Source organism: Megalobrama amblycephala, linkage group LG16, assembly GCF_018812025.1.
Source record: "Megalobrama amblycephala isolate DHTTF-2021 linkage group LG16, ASM1881202v1, whole genome shotgun sequence".
In the NCBI taxonomy this organism is placed as follows: domain Eukaryota; kingdom Metazoa; phylum Chordata; class Actinopteri; order Cypriniformes; family Xenocyprididae; genus Megalobrama; species Megalobrama amblycephala.
The window spans coordinates 22,065,518-22,077,427 of NC_063059.1; the positions used below are offsets into that span (position 1 = coordinate 22,065,518).

General features: G+C 38.1%; 1 long non-coding RNA gene across 2 annotated transcripts in view; it reads right to left on the reverse strand.

Annotated features, from left to right (window-relative positions):
- Positions 1–6,984, reverse strand: part of LOC125248988 — a 29,736-nt gene extending 22,752 nt beyond the window's left edge. Inside the window, exon 1 of one of the 2 annotated variants that reach the window (XR_007180467.1) lies at positions 4,841–6,984. This is a non-coding gene — a long non-coding RNA (uncharacterized LOC125248988). Of the gene's footprint in view, positions 1–1,774; positions 2,133–4,840 lie in introns of those variants that run through there. The other variant, XR_007180468.1, reaches the window with a different exon arrangement.
- Between the last annotated feature and the right edge of the window lie 4,926 nt (positions 6,985–11,910).

The window sequence follows — 11,910 nt, forward strand, 5'->3', positions numbered from 1 at the left end:
CTGTATCTGCCATGAAAAAGGGGTACGTCTCAATCTGCCAGTGACACAACTGCAGAGCCGAATGAATAATGCATTTAGTACAACTGAAAGCCTTAGAAGTATCGAGCAGCACCATTCCTGTGGGTATGTGCTCCAGACACCTCATTTCATGCTGTTTCTCCTTCCGCTCTCTTCTCTTCTTCAAATGTCCTCCTCCTCCCTCTACTTTTTAAAAAAAAAAATTCCTTCACATTTAGAATTTTATCAACGTAACAATAAAAAGTTATGACCATTGCATTGTAGAACAGAAATATTATTTAAAAAAAAATATATTTTACTTTTGTTGTGCTTGCTCACTACGATGCTACAATGTTGTGAGTGGTTGCTAGGGCGTTGCTATGTGCAAGGGCGTTCATTGCGGTTTCTAGGGTGTTTGCTAACAGGCTCAATTCAAAACAGCCACCATATATATATATATATATATATATATATATAAATATAAACCTTATATATAGACAATTTTCTGGTCTCTAGATAAGGCTGGAGTTATTCAATGTAAGTCTAAGGGTTTGTTTATACCTGTTTTATCTTAGAAAAGTAATAGCACACCTCTCCTGAACAAGCCACATGATTTGAGGAATCATTTGGGTCCATAGCACAACGCTGCGGTATGAGGTATGTGCTAAATATTAAGGCTTTGGTTTTGGTTTGTTCAAATGGCGAAAAATTTTATTCTAGAATTTGGAAAAAATAAAATTATTGAAATCAACACAGCCATAACAAATGTTTATAAAGTGTTTTTTAGAAATGTTGTGTGTTCTTTCTGTCGAAGTAACAAAAACTAAATACAATTACAGAAACATTGAAAGTTCAAACCTTGCTTGGCTTCCAAGATCAGGCATGTATATGTTTATATGAGCAGTAACTCAGACTAAAGCAATAATTTGACTTTTTAGGTGTCGTGTAAATGCAAAATCTAACTGAAATTGTACAGTGTGTAGATAATGTAATTGTAGCTCGACTTTTTCAGCATACACAGATGTTAATCTGACTTCAGTTGGCCTTGACGCTGTCTGCTTGCTCTGAAAGACAGGTAACAGGCAGCATGTGTTTAGTCCATCAAATATTTAATTTTGCTTTATGACTAGAGTTTAATTATGCAAAAACCCATTGTAGCTCAATTATACCTGTGCATATAAATGCACTTAACTCTTAACACATAATCATTTTGCTTACCTAGTAAAAGTAGTTTCTTGTCTCTCAACCTGATAAATCTTTCTGCATCTTTGTTGTCATTAGGCTTGTTTATTTAAGTTCACCCCTGGCCATTTTTGTGCGAAACATTTCCTCCCCTCAACTTGCCAGCATCAAGGGGCTCAGGAACCGCTCGCAGACCTAACGGGTGAGTCACTGGTACAGACGGACTAAAAATGACCTGCGGGACTGTTCTGAGAGAAGTGCGTTCTTTTCCATCACACTTTTGTTCCACCTTTTTGTCTGAACTCTCAGATAGATTAGTGTAAGAACTGTTAATGAGCTTCTAAAAATGGCTTTGCTAACGAGACTTTGTGAAACTCAGGTTCACACATCCGAGCATACCTGAACATTGTATTTACACACACGTAGTTGAGAGGACATTCACACAGACGGACTACTCATACGCACATATAATTTCTGTTCTTTATACTTTTGTCGACTCTCTCATGCCGGTGGTATTATGGGAGGTGGGGGGGGGGGTTTATAAACGTGTGCAGGAGGGATATCAGGAGTGCAGATACAACACCAAAACACTCACAGCTGACTTTCCACGCCGCTCTAGTCTCGTCTCTAATGGCATTGCTAGGCTGGACCGGACTGAGCGCTCCGGGAGAGACGCACACTGTCCGAAACTGAGAAGCGAGTGCGAGGCAGGCAGATAAAAGTGTTCTCAGCACCCACTCTGTCCTTCAAACTTCCTGATGGATTACTATGAAAGAGGGGAGAAAAAAATCTGAGGATGAATTAAACGCGTAAAAAGAGAGTGAGAGACGGGACAAAAGGTGAGCGATCTAACCCATTCCATTCATCCTCTTTTTCTTCATCATCCCTTGCTAGTTCACGCTTTCGCACCCCCCCCCCCCCCATCCTTTTTTTTGCACTTGCCTTTGTCCTTGTCCTCCCTGTCTGTCTGGCTGGCTGAATACGGATGTCATGGAGAGAGAGCAAAGGTCTCTGCACTGAGCGGGCGGGAGCGCGATGAAGCCATTGTCAAAGCCACGGCTAGCTATTGTGTTCATGTCCAGCCCACTGCCCCCCAAAACTGGGCCTCTCTCTCTCTCTCTCTCTCTGAGCCCCGATGCTGCAGATGGAGAGGGGTTGAGCGGCTGCGGCATGGAGGTACGGCAGCTGTTTGCTGCTCCGCTGCGCCCCGTCCTGCAAGCCGGGGTGCCATCCAGCGCCGAGCACTGCTAAAGGAGCTGCGTCACACAGCGAAGCCCTTTTTGAAGCTGATTCTTTCGTCTCAGTTCTTATGCTCTTTCATCCTTACATCTCCATCCGGTCTTTGGACATCTTATGGTTGTGTTGTGGCTCTCGCCTCCATTCATGTGCCCATGCTAGGCTGTCAGCTATTGCACTGACTGCATATGAATCCGAGAGGTTTAGGAAGTGTGTGTGTGTGCACGTGGATTAAAAACATTCCCGCAAAAGGGAATTTTTTAGCAAGATATGTGTGAGAAAAATTACCTAAATGTGTGTATGGAGGACGTATGTGTGTTAAAGTTTTAAAGACCTCCCGATCCTCATTTGAGATATCAGACAAAAGGACAGATGACATATGACAAAAATCCTTATTGCTCTTCATGTTGTACTAAACCCATATGACTTACTGTGAAATAATAAACAAGATATTTTGAATGTTTTGCACAGTGTTTTTGTCAGTACACTGTGTGGTGTCCAAAACAACATTGCAGACATTCTTCAAAATATCCTCTTTTGTGTTCCACAGAATAAAGTCATACAGGTGAAATCAAATGAGGGTTAATAAATGATAACAGTGAACTATCCCTTTTAAGTCAACATGAAATCAATTCCATTTCAGCTGACATCACTGAGCCCTCTGGACAAGTATTGAAGCCAGCAAATATGTGGATATGAAATCTGTTTATCTCTATAGTTGTTTCGTCAATAATCAATAGCTCTGTATCTCTTCAATGAGTGATTAAAGAGAGATGCTTTCTTATTAGGTTAAATTGACAGGGAATTATAAATGATATATGTATTATGATTATCATGAACTTTACAGAGCTACATATGTTTGTATAGGTGTTTCTCTTTTGAGCTTTGGTCTTTTGCAATAAAAGTGCCTCTAGTTGCATTTAGTTAAAAGGCAAAATAGTGTTTTTCTGGTTAAATCTGTGAACCAGTGACAGGTTGAATCTGGAGTTAAACACGTTATTCAATGTATTACAGCATGTCCACTCAGATTTCATGTGGTCACTGTGCAGTTTTCATCTTTGGCCAGGAGAGGGAGGAAATTGAACGTCTTTGCACAAATCAGGAAAATCCACCCCTATCCCCGGCTCTGAGTAAAAGTGGTTCCGATCCAGATTGCTTCCCTTTGTTGCATTTGATATGATAATATAAAAAGATTAGGAGATACAGAGTTTAAATCTTTCGAAGCGGGGTTGTCTAAGTTTAGACTCATCACTTCATAAATGACTCTAGATTTTCATCTTGTTTCATCTGGTTCTGTAAAGATCATTATGTTTTTTGAAATACAGGAGAAGATAAAAGATTCTATCTTCACCATTTCTTTATTAATTCTTTATTAATAAATAAGCTTCATGAATTTTTAAAAATACATTTACATCAGGTTTTTATAGTTTGTATAATACAATGAATATTATCATTATCATATTTAAGCCAGTATCTGTGAGGAGCATATTTTTGAATCCAAAATTTGGCAAATGTGATCTTAAGTCTTAATCGTATTTAATAACGGATATCTTGTTAAAAAGCTGTACAGCTTTGGGCAGGAATCAGTTTTGTTAGCTGGCTGCCTGCCTTTTAACCAACACTAAAGACAACTTTTTTTTTTATCTCATTAACCTGGCAGAATAATGCTAATTTAATTAAGATAAAAATCTAATCCATTCCCAACAATAATCCTTTGAGCCTGGAAATATTCTGGAGCGTATCGAAGCCTCCCAGAAAAATCCCTTGATTTGTTTGATTTAATTATTTAAATCATATTTGAAATGATTTATTTAGTTTAATGTTGACCTCATTTAAAAGGAGGAGTAAATAAAGACAATAAAAAATAAAGCAAACGTCCGACTACGAGCTCTCCGTGTTGTACGCACCACTCCTTAGCTGCCAGCAAATTTATAAAGCTACTGTGAATTACACTCGACTCCCATGTTTTAAGTGCAGGATAAGATTACGGAAAACTAGGTTGTGATATACTGTACGTGCCGTCCTGGCCGGCCTAGCAGATGAGCGCCTATAGTGATTTAATAAGTGATGGGGTCCTGCTCGGCCATAACGGGGCAGACGGCAGGTAGAAGCGCATACAGAGCAGCCGGGACTTGATTTGTTTCCTTTCCTGTAAGCCCCTCTTGCTCCCCCCTTGCCATCCCCCCCTCTCTCGGAGCAGTGTAAACACACAGCTCCAGAGGAATGTTGGACTCTCTGACCTCACAGCAAACGCACTTCTGCAGTTCATTCGGTTCAGCCTGGCCGCGCTGTGCTCCGAGAGAGCGCGCACACACACACACGCATGCGCTGCCAGATTTCTTGCTGCTGCGGCTGCCATTGTGCACACAAGCTACAGTGCTACTTCTCTGCATGCAACTGTGCACATTCAGCTATTTATGCCTACCACGTATGCTTTCAAGTCTGGCGATTTCACCTACGGGTGCTGTTGGTTTGAATGAATTCCAATCACCCTTCCCCCCTCTCGTTGGATGCACGCCGCATGCACAGCTCGACCGTGCGGTGCCATTGGGCATAGGAGAGGCAGCAAGTTCTAAGCGGCTTTCCGGACAGAGGCCCTCAGATAGGAGTGGATTGGCTAAAGATAGATCAAAGCAGACAGCATCTGTCAGTGTGTGTAAAGGCAGTGTAAAATGAATGTTTGACCTCCTCTCTCTTGCTCTGGCCGCTTTTAGAGCAGCCTCTAGTGTGTCTGAGCTCTGATGAGATGTGTCAGGCTTCGGTCAGAACCCTCCAGACGGGCAGTTATGACCAAAATACGAAGCCGTGTCGGCTCGGCTCTGACCGCCCGCAACACGCGTTGAGTGATTCTGGTGCAGTATAGAATGCATTAGTGCCTGCCCACTTCTTCAAATATGTTGGTTCCAGAAGTACTTTTTCATTCATTTTTCTCATGGGGATTTAAAAAAATTATAATAAAGCCAGCCAGCTCCAAGGTGAATCACAACATTACAAACTTTGATTTGAAGCAAAAAAATATTTGAAAATCAGACAAAAAGGTGCAAGATTTTGTACTTAATGGCTTTAATGAGGAAAAGAACTACAATCCCATGATGCATTGTGAATAAATTAAAAACGATGACAACATTTATTTGATTTTTAAACAATTTTTTTTTTTTTTTTTTAAATGAGCTGAAATCATGTGAACAGATGGTTTCAACAAAGGCATATACCATTATTAACAACCTTGGAGCTCATAATGGGGGTTATAACAAACTTCCATATTCTGTAAAACAGGTTGCATCGCTTACGGTTCAGGTCTTTTGTATGTGCTTCTTTAAAGCCTGGGTGATAAAACGGTATCTGTGTTTATCAATGTTATACTTTTATCAATAACGATGGAAAAAATGTTCGATATAACACTCAATAGTTTGACTTAAATGCATTAAAATATAAAGACATGAAACCAGGGTGTGATTTACAGGGGGGTTTGGGGGGGGGGGTATGACACCCCTAAAGAAAGCTTGATCCTCCCTGAAGGACATCAAAACAAGACACCCATTAATTAGACACCCAATTTTAATGATAAATTTGTATTAAATCATAAAACACAGAATCCAGAAAAAATCAAATTGAAAACACAGCATTTAGGGAAAAATAAAATGAGGCTACTTTGTAGTTTAATTGTGAACAAACAAGTTTATGTTTACATTCATTCTCAAGGTCTGACAAATATGTGGAAATCATTTCTTTCTCCATTAACGTTAAATGAATATTGTGATAAATATCGATACTGTATAATATGGAAAAAATATCTTAATAATATTTTTGGCCATTTCCCTCAGCCCTACATTAAACATAGTCGTTTTACTCAAGATACCTTCAAAGGAGCGAGCAAAGATAAGCATAACCAATGTCTATCACATATGCAGATTGATATCTAAAAGTTTTTTTATTTTCCTTATTCTCACTGACATTTAGATATTTAAATACAATAAAACACCAACAATAAAAATAACTAGTTAGGTTAGCTGATTACCATAAAAGTCTATAGATATCACCATCAGTTCATATTACCAGTAACACCTTCTCCAACAAGCGGATGCAATGAGACCTGTTTTCCTGTTTGTGGCATTCGGCATAAAGCCTACAGAAGTTATCGCTAAAAAAAATCAACTTCCCTATGGAGATAATGAATGGACTTTTTTTTTAAATTTCCGGAACCCAACTGTTGCCCTCTATTACCTGCTGCATGAGAGTAGTCATGTCGGCGGGCCCGGAGTGGGTTTCGAGGACCCCTAATTAAAGCACTAGCGGCTAGCGAACGGGGCGGGGAGTGGGTTGTTGGCGGTGGGTTGAGATAACGGTGAGGAATTTCACCTGAACAAAGACGCTGGTTGTATTGGCTCCCCACCAGGGGCTTGATCTACAAAAGCTGTAATTTTCACAAAAAAGAGACCCTGTTCGGACCCTGCACATTCATCTCAGTCAGCACATCGTCCCTTGCAATAGCCTATGCTACAGCCCGCTCCCATCTTTTATGTAAACGCTGGCTGAGGATATTAACGTGGATTGTGTTTATTTATCTGTACTGTCCTGATGGCATGTTATTGAAATAGGCATAATTACAGTACTAGGACTTTGAAATGGCATATTATTTTCATCATTCATACACTATAATCAAAAGCAGCCCGTCCTGATGTAGTTTGATTAAACATTGTTAAATAAAGTTGTGAGACACACCAGAGGGTGGGTATGCTGTGAAAATATAGTTTGCCCCCTGTTGGTAGTTGAAGCATAATGTGGTTATTGAGAGAGTTGTTACAGAGGTCACTTATTCAGTTAATATACCTCTTAGCCTCCTATGACCTCTAGTGACACAGACACTAGTTCATTATAGAAGGGTAAATATGAAATAACTACATATCTTTATATAATCGTCATTTAAAAACAGTTACATGCTTTCAGTGCTGTAGAAAAAGTTATATGACCATATTTCATTTCAGATCTTGTGTTGATTATTAAACTGTTAGTTCACTTAAATAAAATGTATATTCTAGAAAAATGTACTCACTCTCTTTCCTTTTTTGAGGCTTTCGAGTTTCAAAAAGGATGTAAAAACACCTGGAAAATCACCAAAAAGCACTTCATATGCACAATATTTTAATTATTCTGAAGCTGTATGATAGCTTTTTGTGCAAAACAGAACAAAAAATTTAAGATACACTTTTGTTTTTTTAGAAAGAAGTCTCTTATGCTCAACAAAGCTACTTTTTTTAAATCAAAAATACAGTAGAACACTAATACTGTGAAATATTATTACACATTTAAAATGTTTTATTTTTTAAGCCAGCAGCCATTACTCCAGTCTTCAGTGCCACATGATCCTTCAGAAATCATTCTAATATGCTGATTTGGTGTTCAAGAAACATTTCTTATTATCAATGTTAAAAACAGTTGTGCTGCTTAATATTTTTGCACAAACAGTGAATTTGTTTTATAGAAAGTTTAAAAGAACAGCATTTATTTGAAATGAAAGTATTTTGTAGTGTTATACATTTGCTTGATGATTAAAATGATTGATTTCTTAAAAAAAATCTGACCTGAAACTTTTGAACGATAGCGTAATTTTCCCCTCAAGTGAGCTGTGGACCACTGCAGTTTGATCACTGTATCAATAGGTTGAACTGGATCATTTCAACTCGTAAATGAATCGTTCAAACCAGTTATGAACTGTATTATTTTATTCGTTGAAAAGAATGATTCGTTCACAAATCAGATATTGTTGCTTTTCTCATGAACCTAATGAACAAGTTAGTGTGCATATCATGTTTTTCAGTGAATACCAATTTAGATTTCTGTCTGTTCCTCTCACAAAGCTATTTTATGACTTAAAGGATTAGTTCACTTTCAAATAAAATTTTACTGATAATTTACTTACCCCCATGTCATCCAAGATGTTCATGTCTGTCTTTCTTCAGTCAAAAAGAAATTAAGCTTACGCTGTATGTCCTACGCTTCCCTATTCTACCGTTTTTTCCGTAAGTAGAATAGGGAAGGCGTAGGACATTCAGCGTAAGCTTTTTGAAGAATACAAAAGTGCGGTTTTGGCAGAACCACTTGGAAGGCGATCATTTGTTTATATAAAGCATATACATTTACTTTTTTTTTTTTTACCAAAATGACTGATCGTTTCGCTAGATAAGACCCTTATTCCTCGTCTGGTATCATTTAAAGCCCTTTGAAGCTGCACTGAAACTGTAATTTTGACCTTCAACCGTTTGGAGGCCATTGAAGTCCACTATAAGGAGAATAATCCTGGAATGTTTTCATCAAAAACCTTAATTTCTTTTTGACTGAAGAAAGAAGGACATGAACATCTTGGATGACATGGGGGTGAGTAAATTATCAGGAAAATTTTATTTGAAAGTGAACTAATCCTTTAAAAAGTCTTGGAGTATAGTATATAATTCACGTGGTCCATAATTTGTGTGGTTATTGAGCTTTTAGGTGCTTTTTGAAGCTTCTAAGCCTATGTGCTCCATTCATTGTAACAGCATGGAAAACAGCGACCAGTACCATTCTTCCGGTACCAAGAAAGAAAGAAAGTCATACAGGTTTGGAACATGAGAGAGAGAGTAAAAGATGACAAAATTGTCATTTTTGTAAGTGCTATAACTTTAAAGCGCATTCATTTGTGTAGCCCTCTAATGCAGTATTTGGACTGAAGTCACTGTTTGATGGCAAAGTGCAGTGAATGGGAACTTTGTGAGGAAGACTGATGGTGTGGCAAAGATAAACAGATGGCTGCAAATATCGACTGCTAAATTATTCATCAGGGCTCCAGCTTTTGGTTAGCGACAGAGTGATAGAGTTTACTGGGATGATGAAAGAGATGGAGCGAGGGAGAGAAGGGGAGAAAGTAAAATAAAGAGAGCAACACCGGCATGAATATAATAGCCTCACATCGAATTTGCAGAAGTGCCACCGCCTCATTGAAACGCGGCCTTTATTCACGTCTGTTCTGAATGTTGATGTTGTTGAAATATTATGCTTAGATGTTTCCCAGATGTCAGTGCCTGCTGTGTTGGTCTTAGGTGCTGTCAAACATCGCTCTCTGATTGTGATTTGCGGCGGTGTTGAATAAAGGCCTGTCGAGAGGAGGATAACTTAGCATTAGCACTGCTTATGTCTACATGCTCATTACATGCGAGCATTTACATGGCTGCTGATTTAACAGCACTCTGACACATGATGTATTCACTACCGAACATCATTGGCATCTCTTATACACATTTACACAGACAAATCTCTCACGCAGACGCACTGTCTCACTCCCTTTCACACACGCATGCACCTCACTCCGGGGAAATAGAGCAGAGAGGAAACTACGTGCCTTCACCGAGCAAGGGCTGTCTGGTGTCATGGCAACCAGTGCGGATTACCCCACCCTCTTCCATCAGCCTCAAGAGGGAGGAGGAGGAGAAAAGGATGGAGAGAGAGTCAGGGAGGGCTGACGACAGGCGGATACTAGGTGGTTGCAGTGCTGTTAGAGATAATTAAAATTAAAATAATTAATATAAAATGTATTATATATAAAATATATAAATATAATATAAAACATAAAAAAGAAAAAATGAAAATAAATCACTAAAAATACTAAAACATTTTTTTTAAATTTTAGTTTTAAATGCACAATAAAAAATTACTATAAATATAATAAAATATAATATATAGTGCTGTTAGCGTTAATGAAAACATAAAAATAGAATTCATATAAAATGTGTGTGTGTATGTATGTATATATATATATATATATATATATATATATATATATATATATATATATATATAAAGCATAATTATTTAGAAACATTTGGGAAAACAGAAAAAAATTACAATGTTAATTTTAGTTTTAAATGCACAATAAATAAATACTATAAATATAATAAAATATAATATATTGTGCTGTTAGTGTTAATGAAGACATAAAAATAGAATTCATATAAAATATATATATATATATATATATATATATATATATATATACAAAGCATAATTATTTAGAAACATTTGGGAAAACAGAAAAAAAATAGAATGTTAATTTCAGTTTTAAATACACAATAAAAAATACTATAAATATAATAAAATAAAATATTTAGTGCTGTTATCGTTAATGAAAAAAAAAAAAAAAAATATATATATATATATATATATATATATATATATATATATATATATATATATATATATATATATATAATATATTATGTTGGGATTCAGGGGGGTTCTGTTATGTTAGTTTTGTAGGGTTACCACTGTGGTGAAGAGTAGAGCCTGTGGTTAGGTTGAGGATGAGCTGCAAAACATTTAAGACCACATATGTTGTTTGATTACATATATGCAAGTATGTAATGACAGTCTCTCTGATAGTTATAATAGCATGTGTTATTTGCTACATAACATTTAATCAAGATCTGAATGTGATGTTTATGTTTATGTAAATTAACTGTATGTAATTAACATTATGATGAGTTGGGAAAGGGATGCTGGTGATGGGATTGTTAGTGAGAGACACCTGTGCACCACACTGGCCTTGATGCGCTTCCATGGCTCTCAGCCCCGCCCCACTTGTCACAAAAATTTTAAGTTCTACCAACTTTTAAAAAAAATGAGTGAGTTTACTTAAATGTTTTGAGGTAATAAGTTTCCTCAAATGTTTTGAGTATTCTGAACTTATTGGGTTTTACAGTGTACACTTCTAAGTGAAAATGTCCAAATTGGGCCCAATTAGCCATTTTCTCTCCCCGGTGTCATGTGACTCAGTGTTACAGTTACAAGGTCTCAGGTGTGAATGGGGAGCAGGTGTGAATTGGTCTGCATGGCTGTTGTTCCAGAAGGAATCCTAAAGATGATCCACAAGAAAGCCCGCAAACAGTTTGCTGAAGACAAGCAAACTAAGGATATGGATTACTGGAACCATGTCCTGTGGTCTGATGAGACCAAGATAAACTTATTTGGTTCAGATGGTGTCAAGTGTGTGTGGTGGCAACCAGGTGAGGAGTACAAAGACAAGTGTGTCTTGCCTAGTCAAGCATGGTGGTGGGAGTGTCATGGTCTGGGGCTGCATGAGTGCTGCCGGCACTGGGGAGCTACAGTTCATTGATGGAACCATAAACGAGCAGAGCATGATCCCCTCCCTTCGGAGACTTGGCCGCAGGGCAGTCTTCCAACATGATAACGGCCCCAAACACACCTCCAAGATGCTGAGGGTAAAGGTGTTGGACTGGCCAAGCATGTCTCCAGACCTAAACCCTATTGATCATCTGTGGGGCATCCTCAAACGGAAGGTAGAGGAGCGCAAGGTCTCTAACATCCACCAGCTCCGTGAAGTCGTCATGGAGGAGTGGAAGAGGACTCCAGTGGTAACCAGTGAAGCTCTGCTGAACTCCATGCCCAGGAGGGTTAAGGCAGTGCTGGAAAATAATGGTGGCCACACAAAATATTGACACCTGG